This window comes from Rana temporaria, chromosome 1 (assembly GCF_905171775.1).
Source record: "Rana temporaria chromosome 1, aRanTem1.1, whole genome shotgun sequence".
NCBI classification, from domain to species: Eukaryota; Metazoa; Chordata; class Amphibia; order Anura; family Ranidae; genus Rana; species Rana temporaria.
The window spans coordinates 338,460,305-338,483,167 of record NC_053489.1 but is presented as its reverse complement, the minus strand read 5'-3'; the positions used below and the strand labels follow the sequence as shown (position 1 = coordinate 338,483,167).

General features: G+C 43.9%; 1 pseudogene; it reads left to right on the top strand.

Annotated features, from left to right (window-relative positions):
* Positions 1 to 15,903: 15,903 nt before the first annotated feature.
* Positions 15,904 to 16,527, top strand: LOC120946735 (annotated as a pseudogene).
* The last annotated feature ends 6,336 nt before the right edge of the window (positions 16,528 to 22,863 follow it).

Sequence of the window (22,863 nt, the reverse complement as noted above, 5' to 3'; positions counted from 1 at the left end):
GACCGAACCATGCTAGCTTCTCTCTCATTACTTTGTTGGCTGGTGATTCCTCTTCCTGAATCACTGGTGTCTCCATTTCTTGTACTGCTGGCGTTGCTGCAACCAAGTTCTCCTGGTCTAGCTCCATTAATTCTGCTATGATGACCCGCTTGGTTTTGTTGCTAGCAATCCTTCCACGAACTTCCAGTAGTTCTTACAGTGTCTGCTTGGAATCCGGGTGTAAAGGAGAGTAGAAGGGAAAATCCCGCTGCTGCCAACCAGTTGTGACGGGCTCCCATACAGATTATAGGCAGACACTTCGGAGCCGACCCTGTAGACACATTTCTTAAGGGTAAACACAGGTCTTCTTCACACACACAATAGATCAATTACCCTTTAAAATAGAGAGCTGGCTGGGGAAGGGACATTAACATTTCAACAGTCTGTTAGCAGAGAAATGAGTCACACATGAAATCACCTTTTACCTCTAAGGCCGGGTACTAACGAGCAAACATGTACGATGAAACCGGTCCGTCGGACCGTTTTCACCGTACATGTCTGCCAGAGGGCTTCTGTACGATGGCTGTACTAACCATCGTACAGAAGTCCGCGCGTAAACAATACGCGGGGCGTGTCCGCGTCGTCGCCGCGACGATGACGCGACGACGTGGGCGGGCCTGCCATTTAAAGGCTTCCACGCATGCGTCAAAGTCATTCGACGCATGCGAGGGACGACGGGCACTCGGACATGTACGGTAGGTCTGTACTGACGACCGTACATGTCCGAGCGGGCAGGATTCCAGCGGACGGTTTTAAAACACGTCCAGGAATATTTGTCTGCTGGGAAAAGGCCCGGCGGGCAAATGTTTGCTGGAATTCGGCCCGCTCGCGCCTACACACGACCAAACATGTATGCTGAAACTGGTCCGCGGACCAGTTTCAGCATACATGTTTGGTCGTGTGTACGGGGCCTAACACACACAGCCTTAAACTAGCAGGGAGAATTAAACTGAAGACTATAGGCAAAAAGTCCTTCACAGCGATGATTACATTTGTTGGGGTAGATCCACAAAGAAAGTACGCCGGCTTATCTATTGATACGCCGGCGTAATTTCAAAATTCCCGCGTCGTTTCTTTGTTTTGAATCCTCAAAACAAGATACGACGGCATCTGGGTTAGATCCGACAGGCGTACGTCTTCGGATCTTAGATGCAATTTTTCGACGTCCGCTAGGTGGCGTTCCCATCGTAATCTGCATCGAGTATGCAAATTAGCTATTTCCGACGATCCACGAACGTACTAGTGACCGTCGCATTTTTTTACGTCGTTTCCGTTCGGCTTTTTCCGGCGTATAGTTAAAGCTGCTATCTAGTGGCGTACTCAATGTTAAGTATGGCCGTCGTTCCCGCGTATAATTTAGAAAATTTTACGTTGTTTGCGTAAGTCGTCCGTGAATGGGGCTGGACGCCAATTACGGTCACGTCGAAAACAATGACGCCCTTGCGACGTCATTTGGAGCAATGCACCCTGGGAGTTTTGACGGATGGGGCGTGCGCAGTTCGTTCGGCGCGGTGACGCGCTTCATTTAAATGAAACACGCCCCCTACCCGCCCAATTTGAATTCCGTGCCCTTACGCCTCGAGAGATACACTACGCCGCAGTAACTTACGGCACAAATTCTTTCAGGATTCAAAGAAAAGAAAAGTAAGTTACAGCGGCGTAGCGTATCTCACGCGTAACCCACGCAGATGTATGTGGATCTGCCCCGTTGTATTTACTAACCTTATTTACTTTGCATTATATCTGCATATGCTAATGCTTTATGTACATGTTGTAGATCACGGGCTGATCCGTCCGTTCTCCCCTGCGGAAAGAGAGACAATTCTCCGAAACGTCGGGTTTATAATTGGACAATCATCTTTCGTATACTTTTTTGCTTCATTATATCATTGTTCTCATGTGGTTTTATAACTGTTCCATATACGATTCAATTTTAATATATGAACAAACTCATTTGTATACACAGAATAAATTATATGTACTGTATATCTTACTCTTTGAGTTCATATATCTCGGGGCCTTTAAAGTCCACTAGGGGATCTCCCTTCTGTTTCTCTATCTTAAGATCTCAAGGCACTTAACATCCTTTTATTTCAGATAGGCTAGTCTGTTCAGTGATGACCTCTCTGCAAGAGGTAGATTTCGGGGTCAATAATCATCTGTAAACGCACGTCTTCATGTGGCGGTTTGTTTCCAGGCTCAAAGATTTCTGTAATTGCAGCGGAAAGCTGTTTTTTTTGTGAATCTTCCCTTTAGGTTGGCCACAGCTCCGGAGGGTTTAAAAAGTGTCTAGCCCCAGTGCTGGGCTTGCTGAAGACACCTCAATACTTATTACCTCAATAGTCTTTGCGCAGAAAGCAGTCGATTCCAGGGGTTCCTTCGATATATTTCTACAGGAGGAAGCTGTGTTTAGGTCAAAGCACGTTCCCTACAAACAGTCCTACTCCAGGTCTTGGTAGAGGCTCATTCTCTTTGTCTGGAACTTGAAGATCAAGGCATTGGATTGCCGGAAGGCTCTGTTTCCGGGGTGTTGCAGAGCAAAAATTGGTGGTTGATTTTCTTCCTTTTCAGGAATTTGGAAAATGATAACCATTGATGCTAGTCTCTCCAAGTTGACTTGAGGCTGTCTACAGTTCAGTGGGCATGGTCTCCACAGGAGAGAATACTGTCCATCAATATCTTGGATATTTTGGCCAGTACTTCTTGCTCTGGATTATGGGACAAACCAGACCAGTTGTAAGTTTAATCCAGAAATGCCTCTGCAGGCATATATATCAACCACTAGGGCGGCACCAGAGGTCATGCGACTCATACAACAGGTTGGGACAGGTGTGTGCGGGGCGAGAGTCCCACTGCCAATAGGGGTAGATGTACTGGTAATACCTTAGGGACTGGTTCTCCCTTATTTGACATGTTGCGGCTTCTGCCACATCTTTTGCAAAGAATCTGTGAGGTGGTAACACTGATATTAGTGTTGGCCGAATTAGCCCAGGAGGGCTTGGTACACCGACATAGCAAGTCTTGTGGGGGTCGCTCCTTGGACACTCCCAGTGCAGCGGAACCTAATAGCCTTGAGTCCTGTATCTCAGCACTGTTGAGCCCCTAGAAGCCAGCTTCTGGGAACTTCAATTACCAGACTTGGAAATATTTTTTGCCTGGGGTGAAACCAGGAAGTAGCACCCACAGAAATATGTGAGTGGGAGATTTTCTTTTTCTTTCTCAAATTGGTAGGGGGAAAGGAGACTGCCTTAAGTACCGTTAAGGGTCAGGATTTGTCCCTGTCCATTTTTTTTCCAGAGTCGTTGTTTCGCATTCCTTGATTCATACTTCATACAGCATGTAACTTGGACAGTCTGCCTGTTAGGACATTCTTGTGTCCTTGGGACTTGAATCTGATCTTGACTGTCCTTGCAGAGGCCACTTTTTTGAACCAATCGGGGGATTCTGTTGGTCGTTTTATCTCGGAAGGTGGCTTATTTGGTTGCCATAACTTCACTGTGGAGTGTCAAAGTTGGCGGCTCTTTCATGCAAGGAGCTGTTCTTGGTCTTGCATCATAAAGTGATGTTGCATCCTCATCCATTTTTATTGCCTAAAGTGGTTTCTAGTTTTTTGAATCAGGACAGTGTCTTTCCTTTTATTTTTCTCCTAATCCACAGTCGGCAGGAGAAAGATCACTTTTAATGGGGAGTTGTCGGCACAGGTCAGGAATCCTGGTTTGTGATGCCAGAAGAGCCCAGGAAGGGCAGGCGGCATCCAGGTTGAATATATTTTTCTGGGGAGAGATTCTCTACCAGGTGTGGGGTAGTATCTTGGGCCATCCATCATCAGGTGTCAGTGGCCCAGGTGTGCAAGATCACCATTTGTTCTTTGGTTTTCACATCTACAGGTGAATGACAATAACATAGAAGATACTGCCTTTGGCCTCAATGTATTACAAATAGCAGAGTAGGTCCTTCTATGGTGGCAGTTTCTATTATGGTGTCTCCTTCCCCTCAAGGATATTGCTTTGGGATATCCCAATTAGTTATTATAACAGGCTCTGTGTCCTGTGATGTATGATAAAGAAAATAGGATTTTTTTCTACAGCTTACCTGTAAAAACAATTTTCTTGGAGTATATCACAGAACACAGAGGTCCTTTCCCTCTTATTGGGAATGTATTGCTTGCTACAAAACTGATGTGCTTCCTGTGTAGGAGGGGTTATATAGGGGAGGACTTCCAGTTTAATTGTTCTGATTGATCTATTAGTGTCCATTCACCTATAGGTGGCGTATAACCCAAGTAGCTATTATAATAACCGGCTCTGTGTCCTGTGATGTACTTCAAGAAAAGGATTTTACAGGTAAGCTGTAGAAAAAAAATCCTATTATCCCGATTAAGAGCATTGGGCAGAAGTGACGTTTGACTTCGCTTCAGCCATCCAATGCTATGGAGCCGAGTGGGGGCCATCTTTCCCTCACTTGGCTTCAGGCTGTGGACGTGACAGGACCCGATCATCTCCGTCGCTACCTGACGGCTCCGGTAAGCGGCGGAAATGACTGGAATGCGGCGGAAGGTGATCTCTTGGTGAATCCGCCGCTGAGACCACTTTTATTTGAAATTGGAACACCTGCTATCTCCTGCCATAACAACGGTATTCCTCTTCAAACAGCCACAGTATAATGATGGCAGACGGTCTGTAAGTGGTTAAACCCGTTTCAGATTTTTACTGTTATCAGGGCCTCCATTCGATCTTTAGATTTAACTTCAACTGTGTAGTGCAAGGGCCTGTCTGTTTGCACACAATTTGAAAGTGTTTAGTTTTGACCTCAAATTACATTGTTTTGGTAAGTCTAAAGGAGAATTGAACAAGAAAATTGTATAATGTATGGCCAGCCTTAGAGAAAATTCCAACTGCAACACATCATTTATATATATATATATATATATATATATATATATATATATATATATATATATATATATATATATATATATATATATATATATATATATATATATATATATATATATATATTTTTAAAATAGAGTAGGGGAATGGTAGAACCTTATAGATTTGTTTGCTCTTGCTTGAAAAAGAGATCCTGCAAGGTCCTGAAACTCAGGTTTTGATGCTTAACACAACTATCACTGTACCAAGGTGTGCTGGTAAAAAAACTTATTTTCCAATGATTGTATTGTGGCACCATCCAATAATTCACTACTGCTGCATGAACTATGGGCAAGTCTTTACTGTGTGTGAGATTTGGCCTATGCATAAACTTTTATTCATTTGTTTCCACTAATAATTGTATAAAACAGACCTATTTTGCATCTGTTGGGGCCAGTTTCTTCTTGCTGGCATAACAGGAATCGAGTAGAGTCGAAGCTGACAGAAGCAAACTTCCAGTTGGCGCAGGGAGACACACCTTGGCATGCGAGTTTGTTTAGAACAGGTACTGCTGCTGTTTGAAGGACTCGATAAGCTTGACACTGGCTCTCTGTTGACAGAAACAACAAAAATGCTTTCAGTGTCAAGCAGGAAAAATAATGAAGGACATTAATAAAGCAATTACAAAAGACAATGTGTAATTTACATAGCTATGCTACAATCATTTTATTCATCTTCCAGGCACTGTTTTCTGTTTGGCAGTTGCTTTTGTTTATATCACGCCCCAAAATGGCAACATTTTCATAAACTGCTCTATTAAAAGTGTTTATGGATTCTCTGCCTAAAAAAAAAAATGCTAGCAATAGCATACGTGGCACATTTACTTTTTGGAGACTTGGAGATGGAAATGACTAAATCAGACTTGGTAAACATTACACCTGCTTATAGGGAAACTACAGGTAGACATTTTTGGGGTACATTTTATTATTTTTATTTGTATAATCATTCTTAATTTGGGATTTTGTGTGTATTTTTATACTATTTATATAAAATCTTTGTTTTTCAAATAAAGATTAACACGGGTTGCACCCACGTCACATGTTTTACAGAGCATTATGGGAATTTAAAGCAAGAGCATCGCAGAAGATGATTCCTTTTAGGTTCCCTCTATATTTGGAACTTGATATAGCAAGTAGAGGAGTAACTTCTTTAGCTGTGTATGTCAATTTTAGCCTCAGATATTTTTTTCAATAAAGCAGACTTCTTGGAAGACACAAAAAAGAGCTAATCTCTCCCCATTTTTAGCTGCATACTGAAATACAAAATATTTAAATGCAATATTTCATAAAGGAATAACAACGCATTTGTAATTTAAAAAAATATATATTTTAGTCCTGGCTATCAGAAATAAGGTAAACATATGCACCCAATGCACATTCTCCTTAAAATTTTACTTTTATTTAAGCCATTTAGAGGAAAGTCAGCTGTTTAATGTCCAGTTATTTTGCTCCAATCGGAGTACTGTCACTTTAACATTAAGGGCAAATTCAACTGATTCCCGACAGTGGCTACTGACATGAAACCAGTCAAGCATTATATGGCTGTTTGGCATATTCAGTGGGGCAAAAAAGTATTTAGTCAGCCACCAATTGTGCAAGTTCTCCCACTTAAAAAGATGAGAGCCCTGTAATTGTCATCATTGGTATAACTCAACTATGAGAGACAAAATGTGGAAACAAATCCAGACAATCACATTGTCTGATTTGGAAAGAATTTATTTGCAAATGACGGTGGAAAATAAGTATTTGATCAATATCAAAAGTTCATCTCAATACTTTGTTATATATCCTTTGTTGGCAATGACAGAGGTCAAACGTTTTCTGTAAGTCTTCACAAGTTTGTCACACACTGTTGCTGGTATGTTGGGCCATTCCTCCATGTAGCTCTCTTCTAGGGCAGTGATGTTTTGGGGCCGTCGCTGGGCAACATGGACTTTCAACTCCTTTCAAAGGTTTTTAATGGGGTTGAGATCTGGAGACTGGCTAGGCCACTCCAGGACCTTGAAATGCTTCTTACGAAGCCACTCCTTCGTTGCCCGGGCGGTGTGTTTGGGATCATTGTCATGCTGAAAGACCCAGCCACGTTTCATCTTTAATGCCCTTGCTGAAGGGAGCAGGTTTGCACTCAAAATCTCACGATACATGGCCCTATTCATTCTTTCATGTACACGGACCAGTCATTCTGTTCCCTTTGCAGAGAAACAGCCCCAAAGCATGATGTTGCCACCCCCATGCTTCACAGTAGGTATGGTGTTCTTTGGTTGCAACTCAGCATTATCTCTCCTCCAAACACAACAAGTTGTGTTTCTACCAAACAGTTCGACTTTGGTTTCACCTGACCATATGACATTCTCCCAATCCCTCTTCTGGATCATCCAAATGTTCTCTAGCAAACCTCAGATGGGTCCAGACATGTACTGGCTTAAGCAGGGGGACACGTCTGTCACTGCAGGATCCGAGTCCCTGGCGGCGTAGTGTGTTACTGATGGTAGCCTTTGTTATGTTGGTCCCAACTCTCTGCAGGTCATTCACTATGTCCCCCCGTGTGGTTCTGGGATTTTTGCTCACCGTTCTTGTGATCATTTTGACCCCACGGGGTGAGATCTTGCGTGGAGCCCTAGATCGAGAAAGATTATCAGTGGTCTTGTATGTCTTCTATTTTCTAATTATTGCTCCCACAGTTGATTTCTTCACACCAAGCTGCTTGCCTATTGCAGATTCAGTCTTCCCAGCCTCATGCAGGTCTACAATTTTGTTTCTGGTGTCCTTTGACAGCTCTTTGGTCTTCACCATAGTGGAGTTTGGAGTGTGACTGTTTGAGGTTGTGGACAGGTGTCTTTTATACTAATAACAAGTTTAAATAGGTGCCATTAATACAGGTAATGCGTGGAGGACAGAGGAAGATGCAGGTCTGTGAGAACCAAAAACCTTGCTTGTTTGTAGGTGACCAAATACTTTGTTTTCCACCATAATTTGCAAATAAATTCTTTCCAAACCAGACAATGTGTGTGTCTGGATTTGTTTCCACATTTTGTCTCTCATAATTGAGGTATACCCATGATGACAATTACAGGCCTCCCTCATCTTTTTAAGTGGGAGAACTTGCACAATTGGTGGCTGACTAAATACTTTTTTGCCCCACTGTAGACTTCATTTTCTTTACAAAAAGTAAAATTTGTGAATGGTTAAAGGGGTTTCAGAGTTTTTTTATTCTTACAGATTCTTTTGTCTTCATTGCAAATTTTCATGGTTAGTTTCACGTACGAATATTTATTTGTTTTATGAGATTATCAGGTGACATAGTGTAGAATGATATTTGTCACCCTGTTTTATTTCCTACATAGTAATCAAATTGAGGGAGCCAACCAAGTGTGATCTGATTGCTCCATTTTAACTAACATGACAGGAAATCCAAAGCAATAGAATGACCACAAAAGGTGTGCAAATGTCAAATATATCATTTACTTTAAAACGGCAGTGTGCTATTGTATTATATCGTTGTAATTGTTGATCGCAGCTCCTTCACATGTACTCTTTTTAATATAACTTTGACTTTTTTTTTTGTATATTATCTTTTTATTTATAAATTTTTCAATATAACAGACAACTCTCTCAAGTCCCTGTTACTGATACATGAGGCAAGAGAGACTGGGGCCCCAGTCGTATTCCTGTCGTTTAATGCCGAAAAGGCTTTCTACAGGGTAGACTGGGGCTTCATGCTGGGTACTCTGAAACACCTGGGAATGAGAGAGAGGATGATGCGATGGATATCTTTATTTCCACCCAACGGCTAATATCAGAATAAATGGTACTCTTTCCCCTACTCTAGAATTATTTAATGGCACAAGACAGGGCTGCCCTCTATCTCCAATGATGTTTGTTTTAGTATTGGGACCCCTGCTGGCAACAATTAGGGACATAAAAAGGAGTGAGAGTAGGCGACAGGGAGTATAAGGTGGCCGCGTACGCTGATGATGTATTATTTTATATTACGGATCCCAGGACAACATTACTAATTATACTGAAGGAGTTAAGTAGATATGGGAAGAAGTTAACTTTCAAAATCAACACAGCAAAGTCAGAGATTTTAAATATAACGATCTCAAAAGAGGAGCAGCGGGCAATTCAGCCTGCCTTCCCCTTTGCTTGGTGTAAAAAAAGGAATTAGGATATTTAGGGGTAAAATTGACAGCATCACTTGAGTCCCTATTTGAAGCGAACTATATCTCTATACTAAATAAGGTAAAAGATCAACTTAACAACTTAAGATATAGAATTTCTATCGTGGATAAGGAGGATAAATGTTTTAAAAATTATCATATTGCCCAAATTAACATATATATTCCAAATGATCCCAATAAGAGTCCCACAGGAATTTTTCTCGAAATGAAGGGATTTAACAACAAAATACATCTGGAGGAGTAAACACCCTAGAATTTCGTATACAACATTGGTAAAGGGGAAAAAGTCAGGTGGGGCAGCAGCACCAGACTATAAGTAGTACTATCAGGTAATCGTTATTTCCAGGATAATAGGTTGGACACAAAGTCAAGAGGGGAAAGGATGGGTGGAGATTAAAAAAGCACAAAGTAAATTAGATTTAGGGAAGAGTGTGTGGATCCCACGACAGTACCGTGAAGTTTCAAAAAATAAAAACCCATTAACTAAACATTTGCTTAAGGTATGGGATGGACTGGGTAAAGTATATCACTGGCAATATAATTCACCTTTTTCTTTATTAGATACAAATTATTTTAAGCCTGGAAAAGAGGAGCACATATATTTTACTAGATGGGCAAAAAAAGATGAAATACTGCTACACGATGTGATGACAGGAAATAGGATATGCACATTTACAGAATTAACAAAGAAATGGGGTAGTAAACCACTAGATAGATGGACATATGCAGAAATACAACTTTTCACACAGACCCTTCCCCAACCACTGCTGGGAAAGGGTGATATGAACTCAATGGAGAAACTTATCTCCTCCCCACGGAGCTTGGGACAGACTGTCTAAAATCTATAAAATACTGGTAGAGGAAGCAGGGCCCAAGTACCCCCTGTACTTGGGTAAATGGGAAGAGAAAATAGGCCCCCTTCAGGGAGATAAACATAGGAATACGATTTTGAAGATAGCCTGTTGCGCCTCTAGTGATATTAGGACAGTAGAAATGTGCTACAAATTAATAGCAAGATTGTATATTATTCCACAGAGAGCAGATAAATTGAATATAGACACCCCCCCCCCGACTTGCTGGAGGGGCTGCGGCGCCCCTGGGACTTTTGCACACCTATGGTGGGAGTGTGAGAAGATTCATATATATTGGGGAAGAATAATAGACAATATCTACCAAATAACAGGGGATTGGATTCCGAAAGAGCCGTGGAAATGTTTGTTCCACGATACAGATAAAAAGATAGCCCAATATAGGAACATAAATAGAGGGCGCTAGGCCCATACAAAATAAGTATAGTGCCGTGAAAAAGTATCTGTTTAGCAATGAAATTGCAACATAGATAACAAAAATAGTATATAAATAAGTCCCAACAGTTGCAGTCGGAGCTGCACTTGAAACCACACACAGTGAATTCAAATATGATCAAAAAATAAAAATAAAATAAAACAGTGAACAAAGTCCAATTGTATTGATACAGTAGTTCTGTGAAAGAAGAAATGCCACCACCGCTTCTGTATAATTTTCAATTCCACCAAAGCACGGGGGGTACGTCACGTGACCAAGCTGCCTCGGAGGCAGCTTGGTCACGTGACGTACCCCCCGTGCTTTGGACTGTCGGAGAGATCGTTTGGTTATATATGTGAGCGGCGGCTTTCATTCCCCAGCGAATCCCACTATAGGAACCGCTTTGAGCGGTGACAGGTCCGCAGCCTCAGTGCCGGGTGGGCACCCCCCAATGTAAGGAGCCATTTGGCTGTTTTTTATGTATATTTTAAAATTTTAAATTAAACGGTATCACGCTATTTGGCTTCCTGGCCTCTCTTCTTTTGCATACAATCCCGTGTGAGGTTCCTGAATCTGCAAAGTGGTCTGTCCGTATCTCCATGTGTTGCAGGCACAATCCTGCATAAGCTTAGTTGACCATCTTTTTCATTAAAGGGGTCAACGAGCTCTGGTAAGAGCAAACTTTATCTAAAGCACCTTGGGTGGAATTGAAAATTATACAGAAGCGGTGGTGGCATTTCTTCTTTCACAGAACTACTGTATCAATACAATTGGACTTTGTTCACTGTTTTATTTTATTTTTATTTTTTGATCATATTTGAATTCACTGTGTGTGGTTTCAAGTGCAGCTCCGACTGCAACTGTTGGGACTTATTTATATACTATTTTTGTTATCTATGTTGCAATTTCATTGCTAAACAGATACTTTTTCACGGCACTATACTTATTTTGTATGGGCCTAGCGCCCTCTATTTATATTCTATCATGTCCACATATCACTTGTGTTATTGAGGAGCAGCTTATAATTTATTTATATACACTTATAAATATTTATATATTTTTATCTATAGTTAGGCGCGGAATTTCACTTTACACAATATAGGAACACCTTGGTCCCCCACCTTCTGAACGCCGCTAAAAGTCTGATCCCAAGACTATGGTGAACTCCGGAAGCTCCTACTATGAAGGAATGGGCATTAACAATGGATTGGCTGAGCTCAATAGAAGAAACAATACACAGAATGGAAGACTCTCTAGAAGCACACAATCATATATGGGAGAAGTGGGCGGAGTTTAAAAAAATCACGAGAATATGTGTTGATGATGGAGGGTTAAAGGGATAAGATACTGGGGAAACTAGGGAGGGGGTTGAGATAGGAAGGATTAAGTCCAGGATGGACAGACGGGGGAAGGGGGGGGGGAGAGAGAGGGGGGTAGGACTTAATAATTGTTTTTTTTAGGGGAGGGGGGGAGGAAATGTATGCTTTGAATTATCCTAAATTAAAAGGTGGAGACACCTACTGTACAATCTGTTATATTGAATATAACTTTGACTTAAGCCTAGTACACATGATGAGATTATCGGACAAACGATAGTGTGTTTTATTTGCATGCTAATCTTCATATCAAAAACTAAGAGTTTACTAAAGTACAACAATTCTGATATGATAGAATAAAAATTGTGAAGTGATGTATTGTATTTTCGGACGAAAACTGTACTGATTAAATCGAAAATTGGACGATCTGGTATCGTACCAGAAAAGTTTTCGTGTTTGTCCCTTCAGATAATTTCGGCCAAAAGCTGTGTACAAACGATCAGATTATCGCACGATCGATTTGAAAGCGGTATTTTTTGTACGATTTTTCTGATTGTGTGTACAGTGCTTATAAGATAATGGGGTTGAAGGTGGAGAGCATGTTCACCTTGCAAAGCCAATTTTGGCTTAGGTTAGTGAATTAGGTGGAGCTGTGCTGCCTATAATCAATCATCTGCAAGCAAAAATCCAGTTTTCTTTTGTTTCATAAAGTTTTATTGAAAATTCTGTAAAACATTTCACAGTTAAAATCAGCCTATTATTGTTCTGCAATACTTGTTCATAGTTTGAATTTCCAGGAAGTTTTACAGATGGTACGGTGAGTTTATAAACAAACAGTTTTATCGGAAAAAGTTCAGGCAGCTATTACACAAAACAAAAAATTTTTGAACAGTGTCTGTTTTTTATTTGCCTTTCACATGATCATGTATTCTTTGCAAAGTACATTTTCACTTCGTACAGTAAAAACACTATACGCTTATAATAAAATCAGCTCTTATAATTCTATACATTTAGAAACTTTAGAATTTCTTTACTATAAAATGTCTAATAATGTAGAATAATACCTGAAACTGTAAAATGAACAGTTAGCATCTGGTGTTTAGTTTCTTCTGTGTGCTCTTGAGGACTGATAATGTCAGAAGATAAACCATGGCTTTCACTGTGTTCTGGTTTTCCGTTTTCTGCATCACTGACTTTACAGCAGAAATACATTTATATAATTAAGGCAAGTTATTGTTTCTAATTTATCTCTTGTCAAACTGGCAAGAAAAACATTTACTGCAGTCCTCACAATCCTGCTCCTGTAATTTGTACCCATTGCTAAACCTAGTATAGACACCTATATATTAGTGACTTAAAAAAAAAAATACATTGACTCACATTAGGAATTGCGCCCCTGTGGCAATTAGTATTTGATAAATCGGCCTTAATGGCATTTGATAGAAGTAGGATTACCATTAGCGCATGAAGTCATAGTGACACTTTGGACTTCTGTCCAAGTATCTTTAACAACGCTGTCCATTTTAAATGAGTATTAAATAGTATTAGGTACTTTTGTAGGTTGATTTTTGAATTTGTATATTGCCTGAATCAATAAAAATGTATAATGCATTTTTTTCCATTTGAGCTCACTAATAGCAACACCTTTTGACCTATACTAGTGTCTATACTAGGTATAGTAGTGGGTATTATGGGCCAGATCCTCAAACGAGATACAACGGCGTATCTACTGATACGCCGTCGTATCTCTGTTTCTATCTATGCGACTGATCCACAGAATCAGTTTCGCATAGATAGGCAGAAGATCCGACAGGTGTAATTGAATTACACTGTCGGATCTTAAGGATGCAATTCTACTCCACGTTGTTTGCGAAAGATGTCCGTGAATGGCGCTGGACGCCATTTACGTTAACGTCTAAGCAAATGACGTCGGAGCGACGTCAGTTAGCGCAATGCACGTCGGGTAATTTACCTGACGGAGCATGCGCAGTACGTCCGGTGCGGGAGCGCGCCTAATTTAAATGGGACTCGCCCCATTCGATTGGGCCCGCCTTGCGCCGGACGGATTTAAGTTACACCGCTGCAAATTTCCAGGTAAGTGCTTTGTGGATCGGGCACTAACTTGGGAAATTTGCGGCGGTGTAACTTAAATGGGAAAAGTTAAGTTGCGCCGCCTGGCTGTGGATCTGGCCCTATATGTTTATTTTTTTGCAGTGACCTCTCCCATTGAAGGGCTTTGGTATTATTTAAAATTAGTAACTCTCCAGTTTCTTCATTTAATGGTTTAGGTGTAATAGGTACACTATGGGGTAGATTTACTAAAACTGGGGAGTGCAAAATCTGGTGCAGCTCTGCATGGTAGCCAATCAGCTTCTAACTTCAGCTTTTTCAATTAAGCTTTGAAAAAAAAGATGGAAGCTCATTGGTTTCTATGCAGAGCAGCACAATATTTTGCACTCTCCAGTTTTAATAAATCTAAACATCCCTATGTTCTCAGAAGTGCACACATTTTGACTTCAGTTTACAGGCAACCCAGCAACCTCAGAACACCCCTTTGGCTTACTGCATTTCAGCAAGGTTTACTATAAAGGCAGCTTAGTGTGCAGTGTATCTTTATTGAAACACTGGAACTGACCATGTCATTTACAGTAAAGGCAGATAAGTTCTAGTATGTATATGAGGTAAAGTTCCTTGCAAGATATATCACTGACCTTGATACAATTTTAAGCCAATGATACAGTGGTTTCTAAAACACAATAAAAGTGCGCATAACTACTTCTGCACTACCCATAATTACTTGTGAGGCGTTTGTTGTCATAAAAGTAGCATACCCCAAAGAACAGATTGTTATCACTTTAATAGATAATCAGCAGCCTATCACAGTTAATTAAAATACTTAATTGCAGTGTCACTAACAACTTCAGCCTGGCATCTTGAAGCTCAGTATGAGTAAAACTATGGTACAGAAAAAACTGATTCATAATGCAATGGCCCTTGCTAAAGACCGAGCTTCTAGGACAGGGATATGCAATTAGCGGACCTCCAGCTGTTGCCAAACTACAAGTCCCATGAGGCATAGCGAGACTCTGACAGCATCAAGCATGACACCCAGAGGCAGAGGCATGATGGGACTTGTAGTTTGGCAACAGCTGGAGGTCCGCTAATTGCATATCCCTGTTCTAGGACATGAGTCACTCACAGCAAGATTACATGGTGTGGTGCTCATTTTTTCTCTATTAGCCTGAACCAAAAGAGCTTTTCAACTCTTCACTCCAGTACTAGTAAGCATGAAACATCATAGAAATATTGGTGAGTAAGTTGCCAAAAACAGTGTGAGAAAGGGCAATCTGAAAGCAAGAGACTTCAACATAACCATAAAGCAAAATATGAACATTTACCTTGCACTGCATGACTTTGTGTTTGTTTCTCTCCAACTTGATCTAATAATCTTTTAGTCCTAAGGATAATAAAGCTGGATAGAGGGTCAACATCATCTTGTTCCAGTATATCTGGTCCATTAATGCCAGTATCTTGCCACTTATGTGCTTCAGAAATACCTCTGAAATTGGTATGATTTATATTTACCTTACTAACCGACAGTAGTTGAGTAACTGATGATGTGTTCTCTTTTACATCTTGACCTTTTACAACAATTGGTAATTTATCAAGTTGAATTTCCTTCTGTGTTACCAGGGTTTTATCTGCCTCCTTTGAGTCAATGTGAAAAGTACCATTGATCTGTCTGTGTAAAAGAGGGCATGAAACACTTATCTGAGATGAAGAATGACCATGAGAAATAAACTGTGTGCTAGTTTTCTGAAAGTGGTCTTTTTGCTTGACATATGCCTGCTTCTCTTCTAGTATTCCTAAAACATGAACATTAAAAAAAAAAACCACATGTGACTATATCAATGAAAAGTACTTATTAAAAACTATATTATATTATTATTATACAAAATAGTGAACTCAAGATCAACTGAAAAGCATGTCCTAATGACTCGTGCAAGGCAACCAATATGTTAGCTACCGAGAACCAAATATGCTAATCATTTCAGGTCTATAGTGGATAAATAACATATCGTTCAAAGTGTTATGTATAACCAAAACTGTTTTTTTTTATTTCATCATAGATGGCGTATGTAGGGGCTAAAAAGCCAATCTCCGGAGAAGATGGCGGCCCCCAGCTTGCTTCTGTCACCTGTCAGCCGGCTCCTCCGGGTCGGGTTGGGGCTGCTGAGCCGGAAGGGATGGAGACCAGCGGCGGTGCCCAGCCGGGGCCTGCGGGACTTGGTGGAGAAGAAGGAAGGGAAGATGACGGTGCTTGAAGGACGTATTCTAGAAGAGAAACCATCATTGTGTCCTCCGAACCCCTCCGGTCAATGTCCGATCTGTCGCTGGAACCTCAAACATAAATTCGACTACACGGACGTTCTTGTCCTCAGTCAGTTCATCCGATCGCAAAGTGACGGGTCTGTGTGCAGAGGAACACAAGAAAGTTGTGGCGTGTGTCAAGATGGCCCATTGAGCGGGTCTTTTCCCAAATCACAGGCCCAAACTTGCGGAGGGAGTTGTGCCCAGGGAGAAATTCCAGCTAAACAGGTATCTGACTCGCTGGTCCGTGACCAGCGCTCGGCCAATTCTCAGGAAAGGACTTAAGTGGTTCAAAGTGAAAATGCCAGTTGGGGACCCCATCTTGAAGGATAATGTGCGCTACAGTATAAAACCTCACTTGTACAGACAGTGAACCGTTATATTGAATAAACGCTTTTCTTTCCCCCCCCCCAAAAAAAAAAAAGCCAATTTTTTGCTCTATGTGTAACATTAATGAGATTGCCTTTAACTTTCTGTCCTAGCGATCCAACAGGAAATTAAAAAAAATCTCTATGAAGTGAGGGTAATTCAGCTCATAAACACTTAAACAGTGCTCTTTTACAGCTGTTATCCCCATCTCTTGTTCTGGTAACAGCTGTAAAAAATAGGATTTTTGTACTCACCGTAAAATCCTTTTCTCCATGTCCATGGGCGGACACAGCTTCTTTATACTCTTGACTGTAGGGTTATGTTCCACCCATTAGGAGAGGACTACGCAAACATGTTAATGGTTAAAACATGTAAACTTTAGCAAAGCTGAAACAGCCCCGGCCAGGGGGGCGGTCCCTCTGGTCATAATCCGTCATCCTGCCCTGAGCAGCTCAGTTCGTCAAAAAAGCAGTACAAACAAAAATCCTATTTTCTCTTTCGTCCATGGATGGACACAGCTTTCTTATAATCTTGACCATAATAGGGATGTCCCCAAGCATCGTCAGAAACGAGGGGTGGGAACAACAATCAAAAACCAAACTTCACCCCAACACACTTAAGCTCCTCAACGGAGGAGTTGCAACCTTAAACTGCCACCTGCAAAACTTTGCGGCCGAAGCAGGCATCCGAAGATGCACTAACATCAACCTTGTAAAACTTAGTGAAAGTGTGAACGAACGACCAGGTCGCCACCTTAACACACCTGTGAGACAGACAGACGCTTGATGTCGGAAAGCCCAGGAAGTACACCAATTGCCCCGGTCGAATGCGCTGTGACAGGAAAAGAAGTTGCCCGCCCTTTCAGGGTGTAAGCCTGAATCAAGATCTGTCTGATCCGACGAGAAATGGTGGCCGACGAGACAGCTAGGCCTTTTTTTGGACCAGACACCGATAAACAGTGAATCTGACCTCCGAAACAGAGCCGTAGCAGACAGATACACCCGTAGAGAACGTACCACGTCTAAGGAATGTAACGCAGCCTCCTTGGGATGTGACGGCCAAGGACACAAGGATGGAAGTACAATGTCCACATGAATATGAAAGGCTGAAACCACCTTTGTAGGGTAGACCACCAAGTAGGGGGACTAACAAGACAAAGCCACCAACTCAGAAAACCATCTGACAGACGTAATGGCCACTAGAAAGGCAACTTTTTGAGAGAGCGTCAATTGAGAGAGGAATTTCTCGGATATTCTCAAAAGGAGGTTTCTGAAGCACCGAGAGCACCAGGTTCAAATCCCACGGAGGTAGTGGTGGTCGAACCAGAGGAGTGACATGTCGAACCCCTTGAACAAACGTACTCACTAGTGAGTGGGACGCCAAGGGTCAGTGAAATAAAACAGCCAAAGCTGAAATCTGCCCCTTAATGGTGCTTAAGGCAAGTTTCTGATCTACACACTACTGTAAAAACAGCAGGATCCTAGAAACAGAATATGTGCGAAGATGCCACCCCATCTTTTCACACATAGAGATGTAGGCCTTCCACGTGCAATGGTAAATCTTCCGAGAAGATGACTTCCGTGCCCTCAGTATGGTGGAAATAACCAAATCCGCCAGGCCTCGGTCTCTCAGCAACTGGCTTTCAACAGCCATGCCGTTTAAGCCAGCGACTGTAAATCAGGATGAAGAATGGGACCCTTTGCGAGAGAAGGTCCTCCTGCATTGGCAGCCGCCAAGGAACACCAGGCGTTTTAGGTCGGCGTACCAAGGACGCCAAGGCCAATCTGGGGCAATTAGGATTCCTTCGGATTCCGCTCTGTGGAGCAGACGAGGAAGCAGTTTTAGTAGGGGAAATGCATATATCAACCGATACTGTGCCAATGGGGCCACCAATGCGTCTGTCGCATCCGCCCAAGGATCTTTTGACCTGGTCACGAACCTCAACACCTTTCGATTGAGTCGAGAAACAAGGAGATCCACGTCTGGCTCGCCCTATATTAGGCAAAGGAGGCGGAACACATCCGGGTGTAGTGACTATTCTCCTTGGTCCAGCGTTTGGCGACTTAGGTAGTCCGCTTGCCAGTTTTCTACGCCCAGGAATTTATACACTCCTTTCCACCCACCTCAGGATGTGAGCGACCTCCGACGCTGCAGCTGAGCTTCTTGTTCCTCCCTGATTATTGACGTACGCCACCGCTATGACGTTGTCCGACTGGATCCTGACTGGATGCTCCTGTAGGCTCTGCGACCATGTGGAGAGGCACAGCCTGATTGCTGCAGGCGATGCAAGTATGCGTCCTTGATATTCAAGGACGCCAGAAAATCCCCCTGGATGCAGAGCAGCGACCACAGAGCGAACTGATTCCATCCTGAACTTCCGAACCCTTACAAAGGCATTGAGAGCCTTGAGGTCCAGGATTGGGCAAACTCCCTCCTTCTTCGGGACTACAAACAGATTAGAGTAGAAACTCTGAACCCTTAGGCCCCATACAGACGACCGAACATGTCTGCTGAAACTGGTCCGCGGACCAGTTTCAGCAGACATGTTCGGTCGTGTGTAGGCCCGAGCGGACAGGATTCCAGCATACATTTGCCCGCCGGGCCTTTTCCCAGCGGGCAAATATTTCCGGACTTGTTTTAAAACAGCCCGCTGGAATCCTGCCCGCTCGGACATGTTCGGTCGTCTGTACAGACCTACAGTACATGTCCGAGCGCCCGCCATCCCTCGCATGCGTCGAATGACTTCGACGCATGCGTGGAAGCATTGAACTGGCAGGGCCGCCCACGTCGCCGCGTCATCGCCGCGGCGACAGCGCGGACACGCCCTGCGTATTGTTTACACGCGGATTTCTGTATGACAGCCACCATACAGAAATCCCCGGGCAGACATGTACGGTGAAAACGGTCCGACGGACCGGTTTCATCGTACATGTTTGCTCGTCTGTACCCGGCATAACCCGCAGTGGCACAGGTATACTTACCCCGCAGCTCAAGTTCTGCGCTGCCCGGAACAGGGCATCCCGACGAGCCGGAAGGAGAGGAAGGTTTGAGGGAAAGAATCTGTTTGGTTGACGAGAAAGAAACTCTATCTTGTACCCTGATGAAACCACTTCGCAGACCCACTGGTCAGAAATCAGGGAGGTCCACCGAGCTGCAAACTCATGCAGACGTCCCCCCACCCGAGAGTTGGGCGGGGGCAAACCTTCATGCTGTCACAGATTTGTTCGCAGGCTTGTTTGGCTTGCGAACCCAGATACATTTTTGTCCCCCAGCAGGCCCTTTGTCGGTCTGAGGATGCCTACCTGTGAGACCTGACTGACAAAAATACCGCTTTTGCGCGGAAAAGGGAGGGTCCTGGCCTGCGGCGTGGCTCTTTTCCTTTTCTGGACTGGGGGAGGAGTGTGTGCTTACCCCATCCTTTATGATGTCGTCCAGGGAGGCACCAAATAGTCTCCTGCCCAGGAAAGGCAAACCTGCCAGAGCCTTCTTGGAAGTCTGGTCTGCAGACCAGACCTTAAGCCAAATCAGGCATCGCAGAACCACCGCAGATACTGAGGCTCTGGAGATCAAGGGAGCTGCATCCAGGGCTGCATCGCAGACATACTTGAGGCCATGCACTAACTGGTCAGCCAGTCAAACACAGCCTGGAGGAGATGCTCTTCCAACTCCTGGTGCAATAGTCTTGCCCATTCAGTAAGTGTCTGTGACACCAGTGCCGTAGCCAAAATAGGCAGCAAAGCTGAACCCAGCATAGAAAAAAATGGACCTACTGCTTCTGACCTCTTGTCAGCAGGGTCCTTAAATGCAGGGGTTCCCTCAACCGGAATTGTGGTTGCCTTGTTCAACCTGGATACCGGGGGGTCCACAACCAAGCGAGACGCCCACTTTTTTAAAAGGCTCTCCTCAAAGGGGTAACGGACCGCCATACGCTTAGGGAGGTCCTCTGCGTTTGTTCCCATTCCTTGTCTATGAACTTATCAAAAAAGGTCACATAAGGAAACACTTTAGCAGTGCGGGCCTGCTTGTGGGACCCAAAAGGGACCGACCCCTCAGCAGATGTCCCGGCAGTATCCTCTAGCTTGAGAGTGTCCCGCACTGCGGTGATAAGAGCTCCAACAAGTGCCTTGTCTTGCGCTGACCCGGACCTGGAGTCTTCCTCACTGTCCGAAAGGTCCTGGTCTGCATCCTCTGATACCTCAGAACCAGGGCCCTGGGCGGCAGGCGGGCCCAAGTCAGAGTCAGAGCTATCCCCAGGAGATGGTGGGGGAGGGGCGTTTTTACCCCCCTTTTGCCCACACACTGCTTCCACCCTGGCAACAAATGATTCCAGGACTGCCGACCAAGTGTCCACAGGGGCACCGGTTGTTACCACTGGAATGTCTGGGGAAAAGCCCCAGCTTTTGACGCCATGCTGACCCACTCACGTGACAGCCCTCAGGGACTAATGTCTTGGTACAAGTGCACAAAAAAGAGAGACCCACCCTCCTTACTGCAATGACCAAAAGGGGTATCCCAGGGGACTCACCAGCCTGACAAGAAAGCTGCACAGCCCTTTTGGTCCGCTCTCCTTTACACTGTGTGTGTCTGAGTGTCTCTGAGGTAAAACTGCGCTGTTCGCGCCTCTCAGAAAGTCCCCCCAGCACTAGAGGCCAAAACCTGTATAAAACCACAGCAAGATGGCCACCGGCCACCTCAGGAAAAAGAGCGCAGGCTTCTAGAAAATGGCCGCCCGCTGTAACTGCCTGCGCCACAGCGCGGCTACAAGAAAATGGCCCCCAGACGCAATTCAATAGCAGCAGTGTGGCCACAAGAAAATGGCGCTGATTTAAAGAAAACGGCGCCGAGGACACTGAGGTGGACGAGAAGGCTGGAAAAACATAGTGGCCCGAGCGGAGGACCCCCATGGCAGGCCACCCACACAGAACACCCCGCATCCCCCAGCCAGGATAGGAAAAAACAACCCCTCAGGTACATCCCAGGTCAGTCACAGCATGTTGGAGGAGGGAAGGGATAGGAGAAGAGGAAAGGGAGACACAAGACCCCCCAATCGACCCCCCCTAGGAAAGCCCAGCTGTTCCATCCTGCCAAGACAGGAGAAAAAGTACTTACCCATCCCTGCGAGGAATGCTGGCGTGTTCCTGACAGACCCACTTCTGAGCAGTACGGAGTAGCTGCAGGCCATGGCCCACTGTGACACAGACAGCTAGCAGCCTGGTCATATGTGAGCCCTGGAGCAAAAACCTCACTGCCCACCCCTGGAGCAATGGGGTATGTCATGGCTGACCCAGCAGGTAGCTAAGGCCTGCTCACGCTCGATGGCCGGACTGGGGGGACTACAGGGATCTATATTATCCAGCCTGTCCTCCAGCCAGCAGTTGATAGAAGATCTCAGGATCAAGAAAAAAATAAAATAAATTTAAATCTTTAAAAATAAAAAGTTCTTTAGGACCAAGGGCCCATAAGGGAGTCAGGTACTTCTCCTCTACAAGGCAGAAAAAAAACTAAACTGCTCAGGGCAGTGTGAGGGGATATGACCAGAGGCGGTCCTACTGGCTATAACCCCTCATACTGCATCCAGCAGCTCAGTTCGTCAAAAAGCAGTACAAACAGAAAAGGGAGGGGATTTTACGGTGAGTACAAAAATCCTATTTTCTTTCGTTCATTGACAGGCACAGCTCCTTTAATCTTGACCTTAGGGACGTCCCCAAGCATTGTCAAAAAAACGAGGGGTGGGAACAGCAACAACAAAACTCCACCCATAACAACCAGAGCTCCTCAACGGAGGAGTTGCAACCTTAAATAGCCACCTGAAAAACCTTGTGGCCGAAGGAAGCATCCGCAGATGCGCTCACATCAACCTTGTAAAATTTTATGAAAGTGTGAACGGACGACCAGGTCGCCGCCTTACACACCTGGGAAACTGACGCTTGATGTCTGAAAGCCCAGGAGGCACCAATTGTCCTGGTCGAATGTGCCGTGACAGGAAAGGGAGGCGCCCGCCCTTTTAAGGCATAAGCTTGGATCACGATCTGTCTAATCCACCGAGAAATGGTGGCCAACGAGACCGTCAGGCCCTTCGTCGGACCAGCTACCGACACAAACAGTGAATCTGACCTCCAAAATGGAGCCGTAGCAAACAGATACACCCTCAGAGCCCAGACCACATTCAAGGAATGCAACGCAACCTCTCTAGGATGCGACGGCTGAGGACACAAGGATGAAAGCACAATGTCCTCATTTAGATGAAACGCCGAAACAACCTTAGGAAGAAACAAAGGCTGCTGGCATAGCACTGCCTTATCCTTGTGGAGGATCAGGTAGGGAGACTTGCAAGACAAGGCCGCCAACTCAGAAACCCTCCTGCAGATGTAAT